The sequence below is a fragment of the Lonchura striata genome, chromosome Z, assembly GCF_046129695.1.
Source record: "Lonchura striata isolate bLonStr1 chromosome Z, bLonStr1.mat, whole genome shotgun sequence".
In the NCBI taxonomy this organism is placed as follows: Eukaryota; Metazoa; Chordata; class Aves; order Passeriformes; family Estrildidae; genus Lonchura; species Lonchura striata.
In genome coordinates, this window is record NC_134642.1 from 83,185,813 (window position 1) to 83,197,514 (window position 11,702).

Sequence of the window (11,702 nt, forward strand, 5' to 3'; positions counted from 1 at the left end):
CCTTATCTTCTCCTGGGACACAGAAGCCTCTGGAAATCAGCACCACCAGGCGTGTTCCCAGTTTGGAGCAGCTCCTGCTGGCAGGCAGACACTGCCAGTTTGACTGCTTCCAAAGGGGAGTAAAGTCAGAGATGTACATCCTCAGGAGCCCTGGGCATATCCAATAAACATGCAAATATGTGGGAGATTTGTTAGGAATTGTTTCAGCTGTTATGCCAACAGTGCCTTCTCTCCTGGTTGTGTATGTTATAGATGAGTCATGTAATAGTTGGCTCTCACAATTAGGGGGTAGATACTATGTGGATGTAAAAATGTATAGTGATGTTATTGTAATATATCCTCCCATTGTCCTGTTTCCCCTCCCCCTTGCAATAGGTTTGGTCATGGTTTGTTCCAGTGTGCCCCCATACTGTATTGGTTTCTCCCTGAGTTTTCCCGCCTTTCCCCAAGTGTCGGTTTCCCTGGAAGGTGCCGAGTCAGTCCCCTGCCCCCTCCCAAGTGCCTTGTCTGTCACTCGGTGCCCCTTCCCCTACCTCTGGAAACTTCCATCCAGGGCACCGAATGATTGGATGAGGTCCTGGGACCTCTACCCTGTCCATCCCTCACTGGATCCCCCAGATGTCAATCCCCACAGAGTCACTCCTGTCTGTTCCCCACTGGCTGATCGGCCCCCCTCCATCTCCCTGTGGAACCTGTTGCCAGCACCTCCCAGTTGCAGTTGTTGGCTGGCCCCCTCCGGTGCTGGTGGGTCCACAGGACCTCAATAACATCGGATTTTTGCCCCCAACAAATGCCTCTCCTCATTTCCTCGTCGTTGGAATCAGCAGCGACCTCCGGACCCACCAAGCAGTCTCCAAAGCCCCGCCGGGTACAGCGGAGGGTGCTTCACTCGCCCTACTCGCCCCGCAGGAGAGCTAGCCGGGGCTGAGGACAGGGGTCTGGGGCGGGGAAGCGGCAATTTGGCGCCCGCCGGGGGGCCAGAAGAGAGCCTGACCCCACGGAGAAGGACCCTCGGAGTCCAGGAGACCCGTGGATTTATCCTTTTGGCCGTCAAATTACCCCGGTGGGAGCAGACCCACGTTTTAGTGGGCGGCGCTCCCGGGGAAGGCGCCGGCAGCTCCGGCCGGCACCACCGGAGTCGGTGCCCCCTTGGGCGTGTCTGCAGCCTGGATTTTTCGTTTCTGCCTGGACGTGCCCGGACCCTTTTTGCTGGTGAGTGAGGGGGTCCTTGGGGCTTAGATTCCTGCTTTTTTTAAGGGTTTTCCTTTTCTCCCCAGGGTTGGGGGGAGGGATTCCCTCTTTGGGGGGGGTTTTCTTGCTCCCTGGGTGTAGGGGAAAGACCCCACATTCTTTTGTTATAGCTCCCTTTCCCGGGGTGTGGGGAGCTTGAAGGGCAGGTGGTCTAACTTGTTCAGGGTGGTCTTCTCTTTTTTGTTGTAATTCTTCTGGCTGTAGACTTTGTGGCACACCTTAAAATCTGTCGGCATGGGTGCAAAGCTGACCCTGCCACAGAGGAGACTGTATTCCAAAGTTGTGGGCATCCTAGTTGGGGGGGATAAAAAGTTTAAAAAATCAGATGTTAAAAGGTTTGTCCGGTGGGTGTCACAGAGCTTCCCAGATACTTCTGCAACCATATTACACCAAGTCCCTTTCTGGGACCAGGTTGGAAGGGAAATCCTCAAGCAGGGGGATCCTTCCTTGTCCAATTTTAATTATTTGGCACTGCATATTAGGGATATTATTAAAAACAATTATGAAGCTCTGCCACAGCCATGGGCTGACAAACCAAACCCCAGTTCTAAAAATCCTACCCCTCTCTCCTCTCCCTCTTTCCAAAAACCGGGGATTCTTAGGCATCCTGGCTATGTCCACAGGCAGATTCTGGCCCCTCTGAGAACCCTCAGGACCCTTACCAGGACAGTGCTGGCACTCCTCTAGACTCTCCCAGTTCCCCTGTTTCCCTGCAGTGTACAGTCCCATCCCGTAGACATTCTGTAAGCTTTAGTCTCCCTGATTCTGTTCCCAACCCCTTATCCCACAGTCCACAAAATGGTTTCCCCTCTTCTCAAAGGACACAAGATGGCAGGGACCGCATGGCTTTTCCCTCCACATGTGCTCCTTCTTTCCACAATCCCTTTCCAGCCTCTTCCCGAAACCCCTTCCACTCCCCAGATTCTCCCTCGCACTTCTCTCCTCCACCCACGTCAGTCACCTCCCCTGTTGAATTATTTAACATCTCGTCCCCCAGCTCCGCCTCTGGGGGAGCTTTCCATCAGCCGCTCCCCCTGACTCTGCCTCCTCCTCCTCCCCCGGTTCCCACGCTTTGGGGTCACGTCAGGGCGGCGGGGGGGAGCGTGGGAACTCTGGCCTGCCCCATTCCCTGCCTGCCTTCTCTGCTGCCCCTGTCACCTTCACCCCACGGCAGGGGGGCAGGCCCCTCGCACAGTGCTCCCCCATTCCACAAAAAGCCATCAAAGACCTCTGCAAGGTCCAGAAGGAATTTGGCCGTGAAAGCGAGTTTTTTAGAGGGATGTTAAAGGCAACACATGCCAGGACCAGTAGGCTGTAGAGGGCCAGGCATGCAGGCTGGAAGAAAATGCATTTTCAGGCATTCCACAACAAATACAAAGGCATAGCTGGATCTTTCCTAATTTCCAACTGAGAGCTTTGAAGACCTACAAACTCAGTTTTGCAGAGAGAACATTTCTTGATGACACCATGATGACACCAGACAGGGATGAATACTTAAGAGAGCAACTTCCTGCAGAGTTGACTAAGCCCGTTTTAATGAAGTCAACAGCAACTTAGGTTCCTATCCCTAAAAAACTTCATGATACTTCCTTAGAAGATGCTGTTGTAGAAGTAGAAGGACAATTTAATGCGGTATTTGCAGCCAAATGGGCAATTTTGTGGCTGGGCAGCTGCGTGGGCCAAAGGACCCCAGGGTGCCGGTCAAGAGCAGCTGAAGGTGGCCAGTGCGGTTATCATGCTGGCATGGTAGTGTGGAGGAAGGTTTTAGAAAGGCCTTGGGAATGGTAAACTGAAGTAAAAGATACATTTATGTACGCTCCACTGTTTCGGGAAAGTCCCACTTCAGCATTCCTCTGTAAACCCCCTTCTCCCCACCCCTGAGAAATTCCCATTGGATCTGGCCCCTGGGGTGGTTCTGATGTGCCTTAGCTAAACACTGTCTCTATTTTTTAAGACCTTATCTCTTAATTTTGTTGTATAAAACTGTATTTGGGCAATAGCCCGGGGCCTTTTGTCCCTGCAACTCTTCAGGCAATACAATCTATCTGGACAAGCATACCACTGGTCTCTCTTGGTCTCTTTGTCTCGAATCCTAGCGGCGACTGAGGCAACGCCGCAGCTCGGACCATGCTGACCCAGACACTGCCTGGTAAGCCCAGGGCAGCGGGACCGCGGAAAACCCCGGCCCCGGAGGGGACAGCTAGCCGGAGAGTCCCAGGGGGCCAGGGAGGGACGGGGGAGAGCTGCGAGGAACCCCCGAGAGCAAAGTGGTGGTCGAAAGAGAAGCAACAGGCCAGCGCCTGGTCAGGTAGCCAAGAAGGCCGAGGGCATCGTGGCCTGTGTCAGCAGCAGTGGGGCAGCAGGAGCAGGGCTGTGACGGTCCCCCTGGGCTGGGCAGCGCTGCGGCCAGAGCTGGGAGTGCTGTGTCCACTTGTGGGCCCCTGTGAAGCAGAAAGTCCTTGAGGGGCTGGAGCGTGTGCAGAGAAGGACACGGGAGCTGGGGAAGGCTGTGGAGCGCAAGGCCAAGGAGGAGGTGCTGAGGGAGTTTCAGCCTGGACAAGGAGAGCCTCGTGAGGGACCTTCAGGCACACTTCCATGGTTCCATACGTGACAGTGCTCACCACCAGGGCTGTTTCCCTGCCAAACATGCCCTCAGCGCCTCCAAGTGTTTTAGCCACCAGAGGAGGGGACACTTGTGACTTGTGGTTTGCTGCTTTGCTAGGAGGTGAAGACCTGCCCATTTTCTTGCTTTCCAACAAGCAGAGATGCTTCTGCACAAACTTTCCTGCCCTTTTCACGCACAGGATGGCATTCTGATCCACTTTGAGTTTCCATGTCTGCTGCAGCAATAGAAAAGTCCATGCTGGCTATTTCCTACTTTTCCATTTCAGAGCTTTAAAGAGACAAATGCTCCTTTGTGCAGAGGCACAGTTGCTTGCTGATAGCAGCCAGAAAGGACTATCAAATGCATAGAGTGCATCAAATAGAGTTCTGTTGAGTTAGGCCATTTTAATCTGGTTGGAGTGATTTAGAATCCCAATGCTAACAAAGCAGATAATTCCTCCTTCGACGAGGTAGTTGCGGATACGAGGAGAAAGGAGGCTCTAAATGATAGGTAATGGCCTGTCCCTCATGCTGCTTCTCTCTTCCACAAATGGCAGAAGGAACAGCAGTCTCTGTCCCGGCTCCCTCTGCTCCTGGAGAAGAAGCGAAAGAGGGGGAAATTGAAGAGAAGGACCACGAGGCTCCATCAGTGGTCGCACCGAAGCGTGAATTTTCTGAGCCAGTAAGTGCCAGTTGTGGGTGGTGCTGTCTTTAGTGCAAGGCAGAGCTGCAATTTTCTGAGCAGCCAGCTCTTGCTGTTGCTAGCGGAGGATGCTGAGTGCTGGAGTCCTGCAGGACGTAGCCATTTCCTGCAGGCAGTGACAGCTAGAAATTGGCCCTCAGCTCACTACAAGGGCTTTTCCCTACCAAACACTCCCTCACTGCATCCCAGTGCTTTAGACGGTGTCATCAGGGACACTCCCTGCTACTTGTTGGTTGAGTTTTTATTTTGCTGGTTTCGTAGAAGAAATGTCCTGTTGATGTTGTCGTTTTCCAACAAGCAAAGATGCTTCTGCACAAGGTTTCCTGCTCTTTTCCAGCACTGCATCGATGAGATTCAGATCCAGTTGTAGTTGTCCATGTCTGCAGCAGCTATAGCAAAGGCGTAGCTGTCTGTTGCCTACTTTTCCATTCCAGACCTTTTAAAAGATAAAAGCTCTGCATTGCAGAGACAAGGCTGCTTGCTGATGGCAGCCAGGGAGGAATATCAGCTTCGTATCCATATGCAGTTCTGTTGAATTGGCCTGTTTTAATTGGATCTGTGTGGCTTAAAATCTTTTTCTCTGGAATTTTATGACCTGTCCTTGGACGATACGGAGGTAGATGTGAGAAGGAAGGAGATTATACGTGATAGGTAATGGCTTGTCCCACATGCTTCTCTCTTGCCCCAGACCACACAAGCAGCATCAGTGTCTGCCCCAGCTCCCTCTGCTCCTGGAGAAGATAAAGAGGGGCAAATTGAACAGCATGACCGTGAGTCTCCATCAGGGGTCAGAGCAGAGCCTGAATCTTTGGAGCCAGTAAGTGCCAGTTGTGGGTGGTGCTGTCTTTAGTGCAAGGCAGAGCTGCAGGTTTCACTTTTGCATTTCCGAGCTTTCAAGATTTAAATGGTCAGTTACACAAATAGATGATTGCTACCTGATAGTAAGCAGGGTGGAATACTTTATTCAGAGCAATTTGCATTACTGGTGTATTAGCCAATGTAAATACCATGAGAGTGCGTTGGAATCCCATTGCAATTAAAGTTTCCCAGTTTTCCTTGGGAGAAAGGGTGGCATATGTGAGGAGCAACGAAGTTATAAATGAGGCGTAATGGCCTGTCCCTCATGCTTCTCTATTGCCACAGATGACCGAGACAGCAGCAGTGTCTGCCCTGGCTCCCTCTCCTCCTGGTGAAGAAGCCAGAGAGGAGCCAGTTGAGGACTGTGACCACGAGGCTCCATCAGGGGTCACAGCAGAGCCTGACACTTCAGAGCCAGCAAGTGCCAGTTGTGGGTGGTGCTGTCTTTAGTGCAAGGCAGAGCTGCAAGTTTCTGAGCAGCCAGCTCTTGCTGTTGCTAGCGGAGGATGCTGAGTGCTGGAGTCCTGCCAGGAGCCAGCGATTTCCTGCAGGCAGTGAGGTCCGGCTAGAAATTGGCCTTGGAGCTGTCACGTTGAGGCACCAAAGCCTGTTGCCTCAGGGTGAGCGCCTGTCTGCTCGGCTCAGTGAAGCTCTGTCTCGTGGTTTCTGCAGGGCCATGGCCAATGGCACACAAGGTAGTGCTGGAGGTCTCAGGGCATGGTTTGTTTGCTTTCTCTTTGGGGAAACGTGTGTTTGGCTGGTGAAATTGCTCTGCAGCTTTCTTCAGTAATTCATCACTTGAGTAATTCTTCACAGTTCCTTTAGCCCTCCTTTCTTTTCGCTATTTCATATGCTGCAAGGAGATGATTTGGTTGTCCATGAATCTGTGGGGGACAATATTCTTTCCTGTCTGGCCAAAGAAACAAAGTGTGTAGTTGTGAAAACCTGTTGTGAGGCAAAAAGCACAAGGAGAAAGGTTCCGTAGATGCATTTTTTGGTGTAGACTGCAGCTCTGGAAAGTGCATTGGAGCCTGGAGGCAGGGTGAAGCTGCAAGTGCTTGACTGCAGTCTAGTGTGGCTCAGAAGAGGAAGAACGTCTTGAAATGGCGGATGCCGTGTTTTTAGTGCAATGAGCAACTTCGTGGCTCGGGCAGTCAAGAGCAGCTGAAGGTGGGCCAGCGCCTGGCCAGGTAGCCAAGAAGGCCGAGGGCATCGTGGCCTGTGTCAGCAGCAGTGGGGCAGCAGGAGCAGGGCAGTGACCGTCCCCCTGGGCTGGGCAGCGCTGCGGCCAGAGCTGGGAGTGCTGTGTCCACTTGTGGGCCCCTGTGAAGCAGAAAGTCCTTGAGGGGCTGGAGCGTGTGCAGAGAAGGACACAGGAGCTGGGGAAGGCTGTGGAGCGCAAGGCCAAGGAGGAGGTGCTGAGGGAGTTTCAGCCTGGACAAGGAGAGCCTCGTGAGGGACCTTCAGGCACACTTCCATGGTTCCATATGTGACAGTGCTCACCACCAGGGCTGTTTCCTCAGCAAATGTCCCCTCACTTTATCCAAGTGTATTTTCCTCTGGCATTTTTGGCTCTCCTGTGTTTGTTCGTTTGGTAGGAAGAGAAGTCTTCTTCATTTTCTTGTCTTTTAGCTATGCAAGTCGATTTTCCTCCATCTTTTCTGTCCTTTTCCTGCACTTCTGGAGATTCTCCTTGCTTTTTCTTGTGTAAGGGGGCCCTTCTAGAGGATGCAGTATTTTTGCATGACACATTGTTTGGGACAGGGAGCTGTTTTGGTGCCAGGCCAGTCAACAGGCCCTTGCTCTTTGCTGTCTTATTAACAGTCCGTGTGTCTTTTTGCAACCCAGGGAACCAGTATGTGTGGTGTTTGGGAATTGAGCAGGAAATCAATGCCCTTGCATTCCAGCTGGTCCCCAGAGATCAGAGGAGCTGGGAGGGGGTGGGCTTTATTTCTGCTTACAGCCCCTTTAGCACTGTCAGTGTGGTCAAGTCCATGAGAAGCACTTGGCCAAGTACAGATGCTGCAAGAGTGCAGTTCCCAGTGCAATGCTCTGGATCTGATTGTATTCCATAAGGATCTAAATGCTCTAAATTCCCTGAGAGTGTGGTTTATTGAAGGAACAGGAGAGCACTCTCGGGATTGCTGCTGGCTGGGGCAATGGCTACCAAGTGTTGATGTGTATAGGAATGGAAATTATAGTAACAAGAGATTATAAGAGTGAGATCTGTCTGTCTGTCTCTCTCTCTCTATCTATCTATCCATCTATCTATCTATGTAACATTTACATAAATGAATCTTCTTGGCTCTGGTCCAAAGCAGTTGGAGGTGCAAAGTTCACCTAAAGCATCCCTTTCAGGAGAGGATTAAAGACATATTCCATTGACTAATTCAGGCAGAGCTGTTTCCTCCTCCAGATGTGGTGTTTTTTTCCCCTCAGACATGGTTTCCTCCTCCAGCCTCTTCTTCTTGAAGTCCCCAGTTAATGCTTTAATGTTCTGCCTGTCCCAGAGAGGTGGAAGAATTCCATATTTTAGGTGGTGAAGAGAACATGAACTCCAGAAGTGTCTCTCACAAGGGCTGAGCTCACCCAGGAAGCCACCTGCAGAGCCAGGATGGAGCTGTGGGACAGGGTGGGGTGTCAGTCACTACTGAAAGACAAACAGAGCATGGAAGAAGCAGAGGGAGGTCCTCAGCAGACCCTTGAGAAATGCCACACCTTCCCTGTCAGCTGCCTCAGAGGCTGTTGGAGCTTCAGCCCCTGATTGCAGTGCCAGGGTCACTTTGGCATCTGTGCCTCCCCACGGGCAGAGAATGACCCAGGAGAGCTGCAGCACTGCAGTGCTTTGGGAACGTGTGAGCCCATCAGTCCTTGAGTCTTGGCCCACAAATGTCATATGGAAAGTTGAAACCCATCTTCTCTTGCTTTCTGTGCAGGTCCTTCCAGAGAAAGAGCAGGAGCAGCCTGCTTTGCCAGAGATGCCATGGCAGACTCGGGGAGAGCTGCTCCCAGCCCGAGAGCAGGAAGAGCAGCTCAGGCAGCAGGTGAAAGAGCCACAGGAGAAAGGCCAGGTAAGACTGACTCGCCAGGTGTCAGAGGGAAGGGCAGGAAGAGGGGCATAAAACGGCGGCACTGAAAGCACAGAGCCTTGGAATCTGCCAAAGTCAGCACTGGGACGGGAGGGTTACACTGGAAGCAGAGGTGGGTAGGGCAGCAGAAAGAAGTGGCTGAATAAATGTGATTTTGAGGCTGCAAGAGGAAAAAGCTGAGCCTGATGGCAGCTCCCAGTCACTTGCCCTGCATTTGTGTGTACAGAACATCAAGGCAGAGTGTGGTAGTGTGTTTTTCTTATATTTTATGTACAGTTTTATATATTTGTATTTCTCAATGGTTTGTCCCTGTTTCCCCCCTATTGTTAAGTTGGTACATCCTTTTGTTCTGTTTTCCCGCCTGGTCCTCCCTTCCCGCCTTCCCAGCACCTGTCAGTATTCCACTATCCCCTCCCAGGTGCCTTGTCCGTCACTCGGTGTTCCTTCCCCCCTATCCAGAAACTTCTCCTCAGGGCACCGAGTGATTGGACGAGGGCCTGGGGCCACTCCCATACCCGCACCCCATTGGGCCAGGCGGAATCACCCCACCTTGGAGCCACTCCCTTCCCCGTTCCCCATTGGTTCTCCCTCACGGTTCTCCACTCCCACACCCCTCCCATACCCCATAAAAGTCTGTTCCGAACCCCGCCCGGGGTTCCAGCTTGTTGGTGTTACTTCTCCACGTTTGGCCACGTTGGCCCATTAATAAAGAAGGTTTTTACCCCAAGCTGGTTCCGGCTTTTCCATCCTTGCCGAGGCCTAGCCAGCGACTAAATCCGGACCCACAGGACGCCTCCCAAACCCCTGTTAAGGGAGCAGCGGGAGGCGCCTCTCTGCCCGTTACTCGCCCCAGGATTGAGCTAGCCGGGGCTAGAGTCGAAGATCCACGGGCACCTGGGGACGAGGAAGCGCGGCAAGGTGGCGCCCAACGTGGGGTCCTGGATTTAAGTCTTTGACCCCTCGGAAGAGGATTTTTGGGTCTCCCAGACCCTTAGAGTGGATCCTCGTGGCCGTCAGCCACCCCCGGTCGGAGCAGGCTCCGTTCTAGTGAGCTGCGCTCCCGGGGGACGGAGCCGGTAGCGTCGGCAGCACCTCTGACGTCGGTCTCCGCCTCGACAGGAGAGGTACGACCCGCTTTTTCTTTTCTATCCTCCCTTGGTGGGCCCTCGGCGTAGGGACGGTCCGGCTCTCCCCTATCCCTCACTGGGTTTCGTTGCCTCCCTTCCCGGGCGGGAGTGCTCGAGGGTAGGGGAAGAGCGGGGGGGATAGTCTTCTTTGTTTCGTTGTAATTTTCCGGTCGTATCTCCTGGGGCACCCTTTAACATCAAGCGATGGGTGCAAAGCTCTCGGTGCCCCAGAAAAGCCTGTACGTCCAAGTTGCGGGAATCCTTTTAGTGGGTGGGATAAAAGTAAAGAAAAGTGAAGTTAAACGCTTTGTCAAATGGCTGTCTCAAGCGTTCCCCGATGTTTCGGCTGCAAAATTATATCAAGTCCCCTTTTGGGACCAAGTCGGGAGAAAGATTTTACGTAGGTCAGATCTCTCTCTCGCAAAATTCACCTTATTGGCTTTACAAATTCGTGATATTGTTAAGAACAACTACGGAAACTTGCCACAGCCATCAGACAAACCGATCCCCAGTTCCGTGAGTGGGTGTAGTACCCCTAAACCTCTTTCCTCCCCCTCTGCCCTTAACTCCCCTTATGGCGGGACTGGCGCCGTCCCTGCCTCTACCCGTTCCCCCGCTTCCCCGAAGTGTACAGCCCCATCCCGTAAAGGTTCAGTTCAGTTTCGGTTATCCCCAGACCCTAAAAATCCCCCCTCTGCCCCTTCTCCCGAGTCACCACAAAATGGCCGCCCTTCTCCCTTTCTTCCCCGGGCACAAGATGGCGGAGGCCGCGCAGCTTTTCCCGCCACTTGTGCTCCCCCCTCCCATAACCCCCTTCTTCCCGCCTCCCAAAGCTCCGCCCCTTCCCCGGACCTTCCCGCCCACGTCCCTCCTCCACCCTACCCTGACCACACCCCCAGTGACGCGGGGTTTACCCCGCCCCCTGACTCCGCCTCCGGGGAGGGGAGCTACCATCCTGCCACTCCCCCTGCTCCTGGCCGCGCCCCTTCCGCCCCGCCCCCTGGTTCCCACGCTCCGACTTCCGGTTCCCACGACATCGATTCCGGAAGGGGGGGGCGTGGGAACCCCGAACCATCTCCACCCCTTCCGGCCTTCTCTGCCGCGCCGGTCACCTACAGACCGCGGCAGGGGGCCGGGCCCCTTGCACAGTGGTCCCCCATCCCACAGCACGTTATCAAAGAACTCTGCAAGGCACAGAGGGAGATTGGCCGGGAGAGCGAATATTTTCGGGGTCTGCTAAAAGCAACCTTCTCCGCGGCCGAATATGTCCCCGCAGACATTCGCACCCTCATATCATGCCTCATCTCGCATGGGGAATTCCTGATATGGGAGTCCGAGTGGAAGCGGGAGATCAGGGATGTTCTCCCTGACCTCTGGGCCTCTGCAGAGACATCCAGGGATGGGGATGGGGCGGTCATTTCCCTCGACCACCTGTGCGGGGAGGGAGATTAGAAGGAGGGGGCCAAGCAGGCGGACAAGATCCCGAGGGGCGCGCTGCAGGTCAGCGCGAAGGCGGCAGAAAAGGCTTTAGTAACGTTAAGATCGCGCGAGGCAGCAGTTGATTTTCTGTCTATCAAGCAGGGGCCGTGTGAACCATTTGTGTCATTCGTGGATCGTCTGCACTGGGCCATGGAGGCTCAGGTTCCAGATGAGCGGTTGAGGGAGGGGATGCTTGCCACAGTGGCCAGGCAGAATGCCAATGAGCCCTGTCGGCAGGCAATCCTGAGCCTCCCTCTGGAGCCTGAGCCAACCCCGCAGGCAATGCTGCAGGTCTGCGCCCGGAAGGTCACGGTCCCTGCCGAGGACCCACGGAGGACCCCTCAAGTGCCATCGAGGAGGGTGTCCTTCGCCGCTGCCCTGACGCCGCCGGCGACTCCATCCGCCAACCGCCGCCCGCCAGGAGCACCCCCGCGAGGACCCCCGCAGCCAGAAACCTGTCACCTCTGCGGACAGGGGGGACACTGGGCCTCCCGGTGTCCATTGAAGGAGGAGTTCCTGCAGTACAAGCAGCAGCAGGGGAGGTCTACCCCCAACCTGGGGGCTAGACCAAAAAACTAAGTTCTGAGCGCA